Source organism: Oncorhynchus mykiss, chromosome 2 (genome assembly GCF_057628025.1).
Source record: "Oncorhynchus mykiss isolate SJ-2025 chromosome 2, ASM5762802v1, whole genome shotgun sequence".
NCBI classification, from domain to species: Eukaryota; Metazoa; Chordata; class Actinopteri; order Salmoniformes; family Salmonidae; genus Oncorhynchus; species Oncorhynchus mykiss.
The window spans coordinates 49,477,459-49,495,349 of record NC_143023.1 but is presented as its reverse complement, the minus strand read 5'-3'; the positions used below and the strand labels follow the sequence as shown (position 1 = coordinate 49,495,349).

At 42.7% G+C, this 17,891-nt stretch overlaps 1 protein-coding gene across 3 annotated transcripts in view; it reads left to right on the top strand.

Annotated features, from left to right (window-relative positions):
• Window positions 1-17,891, top strand: part of peak1 (pseudopodium-enriched atypical kinase 1) — a 260,227-nt gene that overhangs the window by 33,347 nt on the left and 208,989 nt on the right. The gene's annotated exons all lie outside the window — the stretch shown is intronic.

Genomic DNA, 17,891 nt, shown 5'->3' with positions numbered 1-17,891 from the left:
CTCTGCTCATGATTTAAGGCATTTTAATTAACTTCGGACAAATGTGCTGCAATTAGCTACAGACGTGCTAGATTTTATGAGCGGAAAACTCTAGAATATGTGGAAATAATAATTGCAATGTAGGTCAAAACTGAAACTCCCCTCTTGCAATAGCCTTTTTAAGTCTCAACATCGTGAATCCTTAAACAGATGTCATGCTCAGTGACATCTGGTTAAGTTTCTATTCTTTTGATTCCTGCATGGCCTTGCTGTAGTCTAGAGAGAGCTACAGTACTTCTAAGCAGGGGACATCTATTCTGTGCTACTTTGAAGAACACAATGTTGCTCTTTTGGGTCTGAGGTTAGCCTTAGCTGAAAGTGTAATTAATTAGATCACAATGCAATGGTGCTGCTACACACTTTTTATTTACTCTCCGGCAGCGCCGTTATCTAAATATAACCCTTGACTGCATCATACAATACAATGGAGCCTGAGGCTAGATAATCATGGTGGCCTCGCACCAGTTAATTACCTGCCCAAGGGAGCGGGGGGTCTGATCCCAGCGTCAGATTGGAAGGCCACCCTATTGAGTTAACATCACTCTGTTATAAAAATGAAAAATTAAAATCAACCCTTGTATAAGTGGAGACAGTTTTAATGGTCACTCAAACTTGCTGGCTAAACCAGCAGTGCTCTTTGTGCCAGGTTCTAATTACTGCCAACTAGAGGTCTTCTCGTATCCCAAAATTGAGATCCAAACAGAATTGGATGCACAAAATTCAACTTCAGACCCTACAGGATCCGGTCATAAAAATAATATAATAATCTGACCTGAAACATGTCCGTGTAGAGGGAATTGGATTAAAATCGGGTTGGGTCTGTATCCGACCCAAATGAATCGAAATGTTTTGGACTCAAATTTTCGGTTGTAGGCCTGTCTAAAATAATTGATTTGTGGTCTACAGCTTAGTATTTTCATAATGACATCTCTATAGTTGGATGGAGAACATTTGAGGTTTTTAGAAATGTTTGTTATATATATTTTCATGTGATCATCGCGTGCCAGACTGAGAGCAGCGAGTAATTCATTTTGTCTATCTAACCTAATATTCTGTATTCTTTTACTTTGCAACATTCAAATCTAGCCTATTGCACTGTTTTGATTAATATTGATTTAGACTATAAGGTAGGCTACAGTCTGTTTGACCAGCAAGCTCCACCCTGAGACATGCCTATATAGAAAACTGTAGACCCCACAAAAAACTAGAAAGAGATGGAGCAAGAAGAAGAGTAGAATAAGAGAATGTCAGCAGGATAAACTAGAAAGAGGTAGAAAAAGGGGTGGTAGAAGAGGGTGGGAGGTAGGAATCCTTGAGACTTCTGCTTGTCATTCAGTCGTACTGACAAAGAAGCATTGCTCGGGTCAGGGATGGGTTGGACCATTCATCACCCCGCTTCCCTCTGCTTGCAGAAACAGGTTTAAATATAGTATGTGATGCAAGCTCTTGGATCAGCTCACCCTCTTTTTCCGTACTGGCCCCAACAGTAAAAGCAATGACATCATGACTAATAGGGGCTGGCTGTCTATCCCATCCTTTGACTTCTGCTGCTGAGTGCCAAGCGATTGCAAATATGAATCCCTCTCAATGCCTAACCAGGCCATTCTATCTTCCAACTGACTCTGATCTCCACTGGGACATTGTGTGCCCGCTGTTATGGTAACAGAACAAGGAGGACTATTGTGCTTGGCTCGCGGGTCGGCCTTGCCTTGCCTGAGGCGTTGCTGGAGGGTAAGCCATCATACTAACGGTTCAGCCTGTTCAGAACATTTTCTCTTCTGCGAACTGCGGTGATAACAGCCCAGTTTTGAACAAGAGCCCAGTCGGAGAATGAAGTGAACTAGTCATTATTCTCCTAATCTCCCTCGATAAGGCTCATTCATTATGGGAATATGTCCTTCTCTCTGTCACACTGGAGATAAAACAAACTTTGTACTGACTGCATGTACAGCAACTAGGCCTACTGCTTGTTGAACTTTGGGAACGTTGGTCGTCTGAAAGCCGCCAAGTTTCCTCCAGGCTCTTGGAAAGGTCACGGTGAACTCTTGGTTGCTGCTGCCTTGGGAACTGGGCTTGTTCCAAAGACATGCTCCACAAACCACTGCAAACAGTCTGCCCTTTCCTGCTCTGCTCAGCCCATGAACAAGCTCTCTCTCTGGGGCTAGAGGGAGCTGGAGGGGAGTGGGTGAGCCTGGTGCAAGCTTTGGGAGGAGTGTGGACTGAGCCACCACTTGCATGCTTAATGAATTGCCTGGACTCTTGTCACAAAGTGAGAAGACCTCCACTGCTGTTCTACTTGATATTCAGTTCAGACATGGATTACTGGCATCATAAGTGGTGCTGTTGTGTGAGAACTAACCTGGTCCAGGTTGCTATGTGCTTAGCCAACTCCCCTAAACTTGATATCTGTATAGGCAAGATGTAGATGATGTGATCCAAGTGGTCGTGTCCTCACGTTCAGGATGGGGTGATTACTGTATGTTTGATGTGGTTTGAGGTTAATAGCATGCATATAGGCTATGGTTCTAGTTATGAAAGGGATGACTAGCTTTCCACTGGAGCACGAGATCACAGCCTGGTTACCCCTTCCTTGTCCAGGCGGTTTTACCTCAACTCGCCTCTTCAAGTTCTCCCCCCATTACCTCACTAGGAGGCAGCTTTCAAGAAAGGTAATCCGCCTATTTACCCAATTTAATTCCTGTTAATATTCAACCAATATGATAAATTGAAAGACATTTGTCAATTTTCTTATTCCTATAGGCATACATTTATCCATTTGATTTGTGTCTACTGTATTATGGTTTAAGACTGTTATCAATAGCATTATCCTAGCATATTGGTAAACATCTGCTCTAGACCACGGGTTTAAAGACTGTGTTCACATGGACCCATTTACCCGTTGGCCCACACAGAAATAGCAGCTCGTCAATTAGACACAGAGGAAGGAATTGGTCACGGTTAAAAACAGAAGCAAGAGGATGGCAAGGGGAGCATTAGCATGAATGCCCTGATGTTTATTTGAGTGATTCCTCACGAAACGCACACTGAAAAATACCTAGATTTTTTTTTTTGGGGGGGGGGGATTTTCACGAAATGTAATCCATAGAATAGTCCTTTGGAGCAAAGATTGTTCACATAGTTAATTCTAAAGATTTTATTTCTATTAATAATGTGAAATGAACAGCTGAACAGAAAGACTCATGGCAAATTACAGAGGAGGAACTTATTGAGGCAATTAAAGCCTTTAAGTCCGGGTTAACTCGAGGACTGGATGGCATACCAGTTGAGGTACTGTATACCAAACCTTATTTCATGCACTCAGAGGACCAATATTAGCATGGTTTACCCACTCCTATAAAAGTGGTAGATTATCAGACACGTAACCAACCAGGTCTGATTTCAATATTACTGAAAGAGGGCCCGGTTGGTAAATATAAAGATCAATACAAAATCAATAATAATTGTGGTCCCTTATACTTCAGTGTTGTGACGCATAAATTCTAGCATAGTGCATATAATTAAAAAGGTATTTTCGGATATTATTCATCCCGTTCTTCTCTGCAGATCTTCTCACGCTCTGTCAGGTTGGATGGGGAGCGTCGCTGCACAGCTATTTTCAAGTCTCTCCAGAGATGTTCAAACTCTGGCTGGGCCACTCAAGGACATTGAGACTTGTCCCGAAGCCACTCCTGCATTGTCTTGTTGGAAGGTGAACGTTCTCCCCATAGCAGGTTTTCATCAAGGATCTCTCTGGACTTTGCCCAGTTCATCTTTCCCTCGATCCTAACTAGCCTCCCAGTCACCTGCCGCTGAAAAACATCCTCACAGCATGACGCTGCCACCACCATGCTTCACCTTAGAGATGGTGCCAGATTTCCTTCTGACGTGACGCTTGGCATTCAGGCCAAAGAGTTCAATCTTGGGTTCATCAGACCAGAGAATCTGTTTTTTCATGGTCAGAGTTCTTTAGGTGCCTTTTGGCAAACTCCAAGCGGTTTGTCATGTGCCTTTTACTGAGGAGTGGCTTCCGTCTGGCCACTCTAAAAATAAAGGCCTGATTGGTGAAGTGCTGCAGAGATGGTTGTCCTTCTGGAAGGTTCTCCCATCTCCACAGAGGAACTCTGGAGCTCTGTCAGAGTTACCATCGGGTTCTTGGTCACCTCCATGACCAAGGACCTTCTCCCCCGATTGGTCAGTTGGCCAGGCGGCCAGCTCTAGGAAGAGTCTTGGTGGTTCCAAACTTCTCCCAATGAAAAATGATGGAGGCCACTGTGTTCTTGGGGACCTTCAATGCTGCAGACATGTTTTGGTACCCTTCCCCAGATCTGTGCCTCAACACAATCCTGTCTCTGAGCTCTACGGACAATTTCTTCGACCTTATGGCTTGATTTTTGCTGTGACATGCACTGTCAACTGTGGGACCTGGTCTAACAGGTGTGTGCCTTTCCAAATCATGTCCAATCAATTTAATTTACAACAGGTGGACTCCAGTCAAGTTCAAACATCTCAAGGATGATCAATGGAAACAACAGGATGCACCTGAGCTCAATTTCGAGTCCCATAGCAAAGGTTCTGAATACTTTTTTTTTTTTTGCAAAAATAAATAAATAAAATAACTGTTTTTGCTTTGACATTATGGGGTACTATGTGTATTCAAGGGGTCTGAATAGTTTCTCAATGCACTGGGGATAATATAAGACAGTTACTTGAAACAATATAATAATAATATAACACTAAGACAAATCTGGGAAACCAGGCTTGTTATTCATAGCTGACTTTGAAAAGGCTTTTGATAAAGTATGACTGGAAATGATACAGTTGAAGTCGGGCTTACATACACCTAAGCCAAATACATTTAAACTACATTTTTCACAATTCCTGACATTTAATCCTAGTAAAAATTCACTGTCTTAGGTCAGTTAGAATCACCACTTTATTTTAAGAATATGAAATGTCAGAATAATAGTACAGAGAGATGTATTTCAGCATTCATCGCATTCCCAGTGGGTCAGAAATGTACATACACTCAATTAGTATTTGGTAGCATTGCCTTTAAATTGCTTAATTTGGGCCAAACGTTTCGGGTAACCTTCCACAAGCTTCTCACAATAAATTGGGTGAATTGTGGCCCATTCCTCCTGACAGAGCTGGTGTAACTGCATCATCATTTGTTGGTCTCCTTGCTCGCACACGCTTTTTCAGTTCTGCCCACAGATTTTTTATAGGATTGAGGTCAGAGCTTTGTGATGGCCACTCCAATACCTTGACTTTGTTGTCCTTAAGCCATTTTGCCACAACTTTGGAAGTATGCTTGGGGTCATTGTCCTTTTGGAAGACCCATTTGCGACCAAGCTTTAACTTCCTGACTGATGTCTTGAGTTGTTGCTTCAATATATCCACATAATTTTCTCTCCTCATGATGCCATCTATTTTGTGAAGTGCACCAGTCCCTCCTGCAGCAAAGCACCCCCACAGCATGATGCTGCCACCCCCGGGCTTGCAAACCTGCCCCTTTTTCCTCCAAACATAACGATGGTCATTATGGCCAAACAGTTCTATTTTTGCTCCATCAAACCAGAGGACATTTCTCCAAAAAGTACGAACTTTGTCCCCATGTGTAGTTGCAAACCGTAGTCTGGCTTTTTTTTATGGCGGTTTTGGAGCAGTGGCTTCTTCCTTGCTGAGTGGCCTTTCAGGTTGTCAATATAGGACTCGTTTTACTGTGGATATATATATATTTTTTTACATGTTTCCTCCAGCATCTTCACAAGACCCTTTGTTGTTTTTCTGGGATTGATTTGCACTATTCGCACCAAAGTACGTTCATTTCTAGGAGACAGAACGCGTCTCCATCCTGAGCGGTATGGCAGTTGCGTGGTCCCATGGTGTTTATACTTGTGTACTATTGTTTGTACAGATGACCGTGGTACCTTCAGGCATTTGGAAATTGCTCCCAAGGATGAACTAGACTTGTGGAGGTCTACAATTGTTTTTCTGAGGTCTTGGCTGATTTCTTTTGATTTTCCCATGTTGTCAAGCAAGGAGGCTCTGAGGTTGAAGGTAGGCCTTGAAATACATCCACAGGTACACCTCCAATTGATTCAAATTATGTCAATTAGCCTATCAGAAGATTCTGAAGCCATGACATCATTTTCTGGTTATTTTCCAAGCTGTTTAAAGACATTGTCAACTTCTGACCCACTGGAATTGTGATAGTGAATTATAAGTGAAATAATTTGTCTGTAAACAATTGTTGGAAAAAATACGTATGTTATGCACAAAGTAGATGTCCTGACCGACTTGCCAAAACTATAGTTTGTTAACAAGAAATGTGTTAATTGGTTGAAAAACAAGTTTTAATGACTCCAACCTAAGTGTATGTGAACTTCCGACTTCAACTGTATATAAATGCTTGGAATATTTCACGTTTGGATAATTAAGTGTATAGTAACCCTAGGTGTAAAATAGTAAATAATGGCTACTTCTCAAAGTAGTAAACTGTACAAGGAGTATAACAAGGTTGTACACTATCGGCATATCTATTCAATGTCCATCTAAATGTTTATTATTAAAATCTGATCCAACAATTATATTAACGGGCTATAAATCCAGGGCTTAAAAACAAAGCTGTCGTTGTATGCTGATTCATGTTTTCTTTTAAAACCACAACTTGGATCCCTCCACAGCATCATAGAGGATCTAGATAATTTTTTGAACCTCTGGATTACAACCCGGTTATGATAAGTGTGTGTACAGTACCAGTGTTTTCAGTACCATACAGTACCATTCAAAAATGTGGACACACCTACTCATTCAAGGGTTTTCTTTATTTAAAATATTTTCTACATTGTAGAATAGTGAAGGCATCAAAATGATGAAATAAACCATATGTAATCATGTAGTAACCAAATAAGTGTTAAACAAATATATTTGCGATTTATGATTGTTCAAAGTAGCCACCCTTTACCTTGACAGTTTTGCACACTCTTTGCATTCTCTCAACCATTTTAATCCTGGAATACTTTTCCAACAGTCTTGAAGGAGTTCTTACTTATGCTGAGCACTTGTTGGCTGCTTTTCCTTCACTCTGTGGTCCAACTCATCCCAAACCATCTTAATTTGGTTGAGGTCGAGGGATTGTGGAGGCCAGGTCATCTGATGCAGCACTCCCTCACTCTCCTTCTTGGTCAAATTGCCCTTGCACAGCCTGGAGATGTGTTGGGTCATTGTCCTGTTAAAAACAACTAATAGTCCCACTATGCGCAAACCAGATGGGATGGGGGATTGCTGCAGAATGCTGTGGTAGCCATGCTGGTTAAGTGTGCCTTGAATTCTAAATAAATCACAGACAGTGTCACCAGCAAAGCACCTCCACACCATCAGACCTGCTCCTCCATGCTTCATGGTGGGAACCACACGTGTGGAGATTATCCGTTCTGAACCAAATATGAACGCAACATGTGAAGTGTTGGTCCCATGTTTCGTGAGCTGTAATAAAATATCCTAGAAATGTTCCATATGCACACAAAAAGCTTATTTCTCTCAAATTTGGTACACACATTTTTTTATATCCCTGTTAGTGAGCATTTTTCCTTTGCCAAGATAATCCATCCACCAGACAGGTGTGCCATATCAAGACGCTGATTAAACAGCATGTTCATTACACAGGTGCAACTTGTGTAGAGGACAATAAAAGGTCACTCTAAAAGGTGCAGTTTTTTTCACTCAATACAATGCCACAGACCTCAAGTTTTGCGGGAACGTGCAATTGGCATGCTGACTGCAGGCACGTCCACCAGAGCTGTGGCAAAATAATTGAATGATAATTCCACTACCATTCGCCACGTCTAACGTCATTTTAGAGAATTTGACACTGTGTCCAACTGGCCTCAACCCCAGACCATGTGTATGTGTGAGGGATTTGCTGATTGTGAACAGAGTCCCCCATGGTGGTGGTGGGGTTATAGTATGGGGAGGCATGAGCTATGGACAACGAACACAATTGCATTTTATCGACGGTTATTTGAATGCACAGAGATACCGTGACGAGATGCTGAGGGCCATTGTCGTGCCATTCATCTGCCACCATCACCTCATGTTTCAGCATAATGCCCGGCCCCATTTCACAAGGATCTGTACACAATTCTTGGAAGCTGAAAATGTCCCAGTTCTTCGATGGCCTGTATACTTCACCAGACATGTTCCCTTTTGAGCATGTTTGGGATGCTGTGTACGACAGCATGTTCCAGTTCCCACCAATATCCAGCAACTTTGCACAGCCACTGAAGAGGAGTGGGACAACATTCCATACCCTATAATTGCAAAATAGTTGAGATTTTTGATGTTCCGATTCCATGGCATGTGGTTTATGAACTGATACTCAAAATGGCGCGTAATTTAAAACTTTGTTTTTCATTTTAAATTATACAAAATTCTTGCAACAATAGAATTTTAGAAAGATGGGGGATACAACCATCCCAGCTCTGCAGATTTTGCTGCGAAGACTCAGGATCATTAGATTATTTGTTTTTGTACTGTCCATATATAGCTTGTTTTTGGTCGTAGGTTCAGGAATGGCTGAAGAATTGCAACATTTACCTGGAATGAACTCTGCAAATAGCACTGCTGGGTGATCTGAAAAGTCATAGTCAGTTGATCAATAATATAATGATACTCTTTGCTGTTCACTTGTGCTGAAAAGATGGGAGTTCCATACACTAATGGCTCGGTATAATACTGTATGTTTCCTTGAATTTGTTCTAGACCTGGGGACTGTGAAAAATAACCCTGGTGGCGTAAGTGTGTGTTTGTCAGTGCTTTTTGTAAGTTGACTATGCAAACAATTTGGAATTTCTAACACATTAATGTTTCTTATAAAACAAGCAGTGTCGCATTCAGTCTTTCCTCAACTCTTTGCCAAGAGAGACATAGCATGCGTTGTATTAATAAAAGCCCTCTGATTACAATTAAGAAAAAGTCATGCGAGTTTGTTCTGGGTCAGCTGCATCTTAACTAGGTCTTAATTTGTAGCACTTGACCATAAAACTGCACAATAATCAAGATGAGATAAAACTAGAGCCTGCAGCACTTTCTTTGAAGTGTGGTGTCAAAAAAGCAGAGCATCTCTTTAAGGACAGACCTCCCCCATCTTTACAACCATTGAATCTATATGTTTTGACTATGACAGTTTACAATCCAAGGTAACACCAAGTAATTTAGTCTCCTCAACTTGTTCAACAGCCACACTATTCATTACTAGATTATAGAATTTATGGAATGATTTGTACCAAATACAATGCTCTTAGTTTTAGAGATGTTAAGGACCAGTTTATTACTGGCCACCCGTTCGTTCCAAAACAGACTGCAACTCTTTTCTAAGGGTTTCAGTCACATCATTAGCTGTGGTTGCTGATGTGTACATGGTTGAATCATCAAATCAAATGTATTTATAAAGCCCTTCTTACATCAGCTGATATCTCAAAGTGCTGTACAGAAACCCAGCCTAAAACCCCAAACAGCAAGCAATGCAGGTGTAGAAGCACGGTGGCTAGGAAAAACTCCCTAGAAAGGCCAGAACCTAGGAAGAAACCTAGAGAGGAACCAGGCTATGAGGGGTGGCCAGTCCTCTTCGGGCTGTGCCGGGTGGAGATTATAACAGAACATGGCCAAGATGTTCAAATGTTCATAGATGACCAGCAGGGTCAAATAATAATAGTCACAGTGGATGTCGAGGGTGCAACAGGTCAGCACCTCAGGAGTAAATGTCAGTTGGCTTTTCATAGCCGATCATTCAGAGTATCTCTACCGCTCCTGCTGTCTCTAGAGAGTTGAAAACAGCAGGTCTGGGACAGGTAGCATGTCCGGTGAACAGGTTAGGGTTCCATAGCCACAGGCAGAACAGTTGAAACTGGAGCAGCAGCACGGCCAGGAGGACTGGGGACAGCAAGGAGTCATCAGGCCAGGTAGTCCTGAGGCATGGTCCTAGGGCTCTGGTCCTCCGAGAGAGAAAGAAAGAGAGAAGGAAAGAAAGGGGGAATTAAAGAGAGCATACTTAAATTCACTCAAGACACTGGAGAAGACAGGATAAATATTCCAGATATAATAGACTGACACTAGCCCCCTGACACAAACTACTGCAGTATAAATACTGGAGGCTGAGATCTCCACAAAGATCTCCGCCACGGCACAACCCAACCGGCCAACCCAGACAGGAAGATCACGTCAGTGACTCAACCCACTCAATTGACGCACCCCTCCTAGGGACGGCATGGAAGAGCATCAGTAAGCCAGTGACTCAGCTCCTGTAATAGGGTTAGAGGCAGAGAATCCCAGGGGAAACAGGGGAACCGGGCAGAGACAGCAAGGGCGGTTCGTTGCTCCAGAGCTTTTCCGTTCACCTTCACACTCCTGGGCCAGAATACACTCAATCATATGACCCACTGAAGAGATGAGTCTTCAATAAAGACTTAAAGGTTGAGACCGAGTCTGCATCTCTCTCATGGGTAGGCAAACCATTCCATAAAAATGGAGCTCTATAGGAGAAAGCCCTGCCTCCAGCTGTTTGCTTAGAAATTCTAGGAACAGTTAGGAGGCCTGCGTCTTGTGACCATAGCGTATGTGTAGGTATGTACGGCAGGAGCAAATCGGAAATATGGGTAGGAGCAAGCCCATAGAGTGCTTTGTAGGTTGTGAATCATCCAAGTACATTTACGTGGTTGACACTAGATAAGCTTTCAATCAATCATCAGTCATTTGTGTCAGTGCAGTACATATTGAGTGTCGTTCTCTATAAGCATGCTGAAATTCTGTTGTTAATTTGTTTACAGAGAAGTATCATTGTATTTGGTGAGACCATTTTTTTTTTCTTTTTTACAATAGTTTGCTAAGAGCAGGCAGCAAGCTGATAGGTCTGCTGTTAGAACCAGTGAAGGCTGCTTTACCATTCTTGGGTAGCAGTCCAACGTACAAGTGTGGTTTTAGTGCATACCAGGAGAACCCTACCTGCCCAAATGCATAGTGCCAACTGTAAGTATGGTGGAGGATAAATCATATACATTCTAGACTATTCTGTGCTTCCAACTTTGTGGCAACAGTTTGGCCAAGGCCCTTTCCTGTTTTAGCATGACAATGCCCCCTTGCACAAAGCGAGGTCCATAGAGAAATGGCCATAATTTAGGAATGAGATGTTCGACGAACAGGTGTCCACATACTTTTTATGGGGATTTTTTATTATGTCACAGTGCCTTGCAAAGGTATTCACCCCTTGGCATTATTTCCTATTTTGTTGCATTTTTATTTGGATTTCATGTAATGGACATACACAAAATAGTCCAAATTTGGTGAAGTGAAATGAAAAAAAAAACTTGTTTCAACAAATTTCAACAAAATAAAAAACAGAAAAGTGATGCGTGCAAATGTATTCACCCCCCTTTTCTTTGAAGCCCCTAAATAAGATCTGGTGCAACCATGTACCTTCAGAAGTCACATAATTAGTGAAATAAAGCCACCTGTGTGCAATCTAAGTCACGTTATCTGTCACATGATCTCAGTATATATACAGTTAAAGTCGGAAGTTTACATACACTGTAAAATTGGAGTCATTAAAACTCAAATTTCTTGATAACAAACTATAGTTTTGGCAAGTTGGTTAGGACATCTACTTTGTGCATGACACAAGTAATTTTCCCAACAATTGTTTACAGACAGATTATTTCACTGTTTCACAATTGCAGTGGGTCAGAAGTTAAGTGCCTGTGCCTTTAAACAGCTTGGAAACCTCCAGAAAATGATGTCATGGCGTTAGAAGCTTCTGATAGGCTAATTGACATAATTAGAGTCAATTGGAGGTGTACCTGTGGATGTATTTCAAGGCCTACCTTGAAACTCAGTGCCTCTTTGCTTGACAACAATGGAAAATCAAAAGAAATCAGCCAAGACCTCAGAAAAACAATTACAGACCTCCACAAGTCTGGTTCATCCTTGTGAGCAATTTCCAAACGCCTGAAGGTACCACGTTCATTTGTACAAACAAGCAAGTATAAATGCCATGGGACCACGCAGCCGTCATACCACTCAGGAAGGAGACGCGTTTTGTCTCCTAGAGATGAGAACGTACTTTGGTGTGAAAAGTGCAAATCAATCCCAAAACAACAGCAAAGGACCTTGTGAAGATGCTGGAGGAAACCGGTACAAAAGCATCTATATCCACAGTAAAACGAGTCCTATATCGACATAACCTGAAAGGCCGCTCAGTAAGGAAGAAGCCACTGGTCCAAAACCGGCATAAAAAAGCCAGACTACAGTTTGCAACTACACATGGGGACAAAGATCGTACTTTTTGGAGAAATTATGGAACAAAAATATAACTGTTTGGCCATAATGACCATCGTTATGTTTGGAGGAGAAATGGGGAGGCTTGCAAGCCGAAGAACACCATCCCAACCGTGAAGCCCGGTAGTGGCAGCATCATGTTGTGGTGGTGCTTTGCTGCAGGAAGGACTGGTGCACTTCACAAAATAGATGGCATCATGAGGAGAGAAAATTATGTGGATATATTGAAGCAACATCTCAAGACATCAGTCAGGAAGTTCAAGCTTGGACAATGACTCCACGCATACTTCCAAAGTTGTGGCAAAATGGCTTAAGGACAACAAAGTCAAGGTATTGGAGTGGCCATCATAAAGCCCTAACCTCAATCCTATAGAATATTTGTGGGCAGAACTGAAAAAGCGTGTGCGAGCAAGGAGGCCGACAAACCTGACTCAGTTACATCAGCTCTGTCAGGATGAATGGGACAAAATTCACCCAACTTATTGTGGGAAGCTTGTGGAAGGATACCTGAAATGTTTGACCCAAGTTTAATAATTTTAAAGGCAATGCTACCAAATAGTAATTGAGTGCATTTAAACTTCTGACCACTGGGAATGTGATGAAATAAATAAAAGCTGAAATAAATAATTTTCTCTATTATTCTGACATTTCACATTCTTAAAATTGCTAGGATTAAATGTCAGGAATTGTGAAAAACTGAGTAAATGTTTTTGGCTAAGGTGTATGTAAACTTTCGACTTCAACTGTAATTTACATACATACATACATACGGCTCCCGAGTGGCCCCAGTGGTCCAAGGCACTGCATCTCAGTGCTAGAGGTGTCACTATAGACCCTTTTTACTGGTACTGTATGTTGAAGAGGGTGGGGCTTAAGCTGCTTCCCTTTCTCACCCAATGGCCCCGTTGAAAGAAATGTCTGTTTTTTGCCAATTTTTACCACACACTTGTTGTTTGTTTACATGGATTTTATAATGTATGTTTTTCCCCCAACACGACTTTCCATCGATTTCTATAGCAGACCCTCATGCCAAATTGTGTCAAAAGCTTTTTTGAAATCAACAAAACATGAGAAGACTGTCTTTGTTTTATTTTGTTTGTTTGCAATTAGGGTGTGCAGGGTGAATATATGGTCTGTTTTATGGTAATTTGGTAAAAATCCAATTTGTAATTTGCACAGTACATTGTTTTCACTGAGGAAATGTCCAAGTCACTGTCTCTGTCAGAGAGTGTCTCCCATTTCCTCTGTGTGTACCTGCCAGCTTGAGAGAGAGTAGCGAAGATAAAGGAGAAAAAAATGAGGGACAAATGAAGTGAGAAAAAAGGTTGAGAAAAGAGAGGGATGGATGAGAGAAAGAGAAGCCGCGGGACAGACCATGAGAAATGGGGTTCATTCAATTCCAAGAGAAAGAGGGACAGAGAATGGAAGTTGGAAATCCTAAAATCCTTAAATGGCCATCCTTTTGTTGTCATTTTTCTTTATGACAACCACTGGTCTGAAAGGATCTGATAGTTGAGAACAAAAAAGTAAAATCCTCTCAGCTCTTTTAATCTACAGCATTAGTGGTTGGAGTGTAAACAAGGAGGGGCTGCTATTCTAGATGATTGGGAAACAGACCAAGAGGAAAGTGACAGAGAGAGACAAGGAGAGGGATCAGGAAAGAGAGGGAATTTATTTATGTATTCCGCACACAGCAACGCTGCCCCTTCAGCGTACTCTGGAAATAGAATCCCCAGCAAAACAGTGCAGCAACCCCACCTCCACAACAACCCTCACACGTGCACAAACATACAGAAATGGTAACACTAATGCAGCCACCACCTGGAGAGCGGTCCATCCTGACAGTAAAGGGCGAGGGGTGAAGTTTTTCCGCCCTGGGCGTGACCCCATGTTGAGGGAGAAGCTGGAGGGGTTTTCAGGGGGAGGACATGTCCTGTGCCCTCTACGCCGAAATCTCCCCTCACTTCCTGGCCCCAGACCACAAGCAGACAATAAATACGCATGTTAGTGTTGGACTCCGGTTCAAGGAGACAAGTCATGTTGAGCAACCCGGGCCCTCTTACAAAGGAAAAATGAAAAAGGATTTAGCGTAAACAGACCTCCGACCTGGCAGTCTCCACTTACTTCAGCACTTTGTTCCAAACTCCTGTGTAGGCCTACAGTGCATCCAAGGCCTTATATAGCATTGTGTCTGCTGGAGCGGCCTCTAAGGAAGGTGAAATCAGAATGCCATGCCTGCAGATGGAGACAAATTGAGGTCAAGGCAAGATCTTAACCCGTGGTACTGGTGAGAGTCATAGGGTTTTAATGAAAAATAGGATTCAACAATGCTGTCAGAATGGGAAAAAAAGCTATTGACTTAGTCGGTGAGGGGGATGGAGTTTTTTTTAACATTATCCTTATATTCTTTCAGTGAGTCATGGTTTGTCTCAGAGAGAAGTGTAGCATTGGGCGTGTCACTGGGTGTCAGTGAAGATGAGGTTGAATAATTGAGTTAGCCTAATATTGTGTAGTGTAATTTGCTGCAGGCCCAACAGATTCCATCAAGACCAAATGTAACCAAATCTAAAAGGCCTTTGCCTTGTTGACAATCTCACTAGTTCTCCATTGTTAGATACAGAAACAATATTCTCTCACCCAATATGAACACACAGGGCATATACCTATGTCATTATACCTATGTCACCTATGTTATTTTTTTATTTCACCTTTATATAACCAGGTAGGCTAGTTGAGAACAAGTTCTCATTTACAACTGTGACCTGGCCAAGATAAAGCAAAGCAGTGTGAATAACATCAACACAGAGTTACACATGAAATAAACAAACACACAGTCAATAATACAAAAGAAGAACTCTATATACCATGTGTGTAAATAAGGTAGGTAAGGCAATACATAGGCCATAGTGGCAAATAATTACAATTTAGCAATTAAACACTGGAATGGTAGATTTGCAGAAGATGAATGTGCAAGTAGAGATACTGGGGTGCAAAGGAACAAAATAAATAACAGTATGGAGATGAGGTAGTTGGATGGGCTATTTACAGATGGGCTATGTACAGGTGCAGTGATCTGTGCTTCAAGCTAGTGAGAGAGATATGAGTCACCAGCTTCAGTGATTTTTGCAGTTCGTTCCAGGCGTTCCAGCAGCAGAGAACTGGAAGGAAAGGCGGGCGTAGGAGGAATTGGCTTTGGGGGTGACCAGTGAGATATACCTGCTGGAGCGTGTGCTACGGGTGGGTGCTGCTATGGTGACCAGTGAGATAAAGTGGGGCTTTACCTAGTAAAGACTTATAGATTACCTGGAGCCAGTGGGTTTGGCGACGAATATGAAGCAAGGGCCAGCCAACGAGGGCATACAGGTCGCAGTGATGGGTCGTGTATGGGGCTTTGGTGATAAAACAGATGGCACTGTGATAGACTACATCCAATTTGCTGAGTAGAGTGTTGGAGGCTATTTTGTAAATTACATCACCAAAGTCAAGGATCGGTAGGATAGTTAGTTTTACGAGTATGTTTGGCAGCATGAGTGAAGGATGCTTTGTTTGAAAAATAGATGAATGTGAGTCTGGAGAGTTTGCAGTCTAACCAGACACCTAGGTATTTGTAGTTGTCCACATATTCTAAGTCAACCGTCTGGAGTAGTGATGCTGGACGGGCAGGCAGGTGCAGGCAGCGATCGGTTGAAAAGCATGCAATTAGTTTTACTTGCATTTAAGAGCAGTTGGAGGCCACGGAAGGAGAGTTGTATGGTATTGAAGCTCGTCTGGACGATAGTTAACGCAGTGTCGAAGGAAGGGCCAGAAGTATACAGAATGGTGTCGTCTGCGTAGAGGTGGATCAGAGAATCACCAGCAGCAAGAGTGACATCATTGATGTATACAGAGAAAAGAGTCGGCCCGAGGATTGAACCCTGTGTCACCCCCATAGAGACTGCCAGAGGTCCGGACAACAGGCCCTCCAATTTGACACACTGAACTCTGTCTGAGAAGTAGTTGGTGAACCAGGCGAGGCAGTCATTTGAATAACCAAGGCTGTTGAGTCTGCCAATAAGAATGTGGTGATTGACAGTCGAAAGCCTTGGCCAGGTCAATGAATACAGCTGCACAGTATTGTCTCTTATCGATGGCGGTTATGATATCGTTTAGGACCTTGAGCGTGGCTGAGGTGCACCAATGGCCAGCTCGGAAACCAGATTGCATAGCGGAGAAGGTACAGTGGGATTCGAAATGGTCGGTGATCTTTTTGTTAACTTGGCTTTCGAAGATCTTAGAAAGGCAGGGTAGGGTAGAATAGACCCAAACTGCTACAGACCTATATCTGTCTCCCCTTTTGAAGAGGGGGATGACCGCGGCAGCTTCCCAATCTTTGGGGATCTCAGACGATACGAAAGAGGTTGAACAGGCTAGTAATATTGGTTGCAACAATTTCGGCAGATAATTTAAGAAAGAGAGGGTCCAGATTGTCTAGCCCGGCTGATTTGTAGGGGTCCAGATTTTGCAGCTCTTTCTGAACACTAGCTATCGGGATTTGGGTGAAGGAGAAATGGGGGAGGCTTGGGCAAGTTGCTGTGGGGGGTGCAGAGCTGTTGGCCAGGGTAGGGGTAGCCAGGTAGAAAGCATGGCCAGCCGTAGAAAAATGCAATTATCAATTATCACGGATTTATCGGTGGTAAGTGTTTCAGAGCTTTTTGGAGTTTGTGCTACAGGATGCAAATTTCTGTTAGGAAAGCAACGGTTTTTCAAACTGCCTGAGTATATTGGTTCCTAACTTCCCTGAAAAGTTGCATATCGCGGGGATATTCGATGCTAATGCAGTACGCCACAGGATGTTTCTGTGCTAGTCAAGGCCAGTCAGGTCTGGAGTGAACCAAGGGCTATATCTGTTCCTGGTTCTATATTGTATTTTCCATTTCTCTAACAACCTGCTATAACATGCAAACCCCAAGTCTCTGCATTGAGGATGCTAACAGGGCTCTAATGATAAGCTGTCGCTAGGTAAACAAGCCCAAATCTTGGGTCACTGACTAATGACAATCCTAAAATGACAAGATTTCAGTTTCTTAGTCTTATTTTTGCCCTATTCATGTACCATTGGCTAATGTGCCTTATCTGGCTGGCTTGAGCGGCAGGGATCTGTGAAGTTCCCGCTAAACGAGGGAGCGTGTAACATAATTCCTCTACTTCTGCTTACCTGAGCCCAGTGTGATGCACACAGGGCCACCGGGCCTCTTGCCGCCCAGGTTATTTTTCTATTTATTTAATGTGTTTGAGCAGCCCAGTCTCCAGAGGCCCTTCCCTCTCCTCTCCTCCCCACGTGGAGCTGTGCCTGGGCAGGAATCTGGAAATCTGTTCCAACTCCTCTATGAACACACTCTAACTCTCTCTCTCTGTCTCTCTCTCTCTCTCTCTCTGTCTCTCTCTCTCTGTCTCTCTCTCTCTGTCTCTCTCTCTCTGTCTCTCTCTCTCTGTCTCTCTCTCTCTCTCTGTCTCTCTCTCTGTCTCTCTCTCTCTCTCTGCCT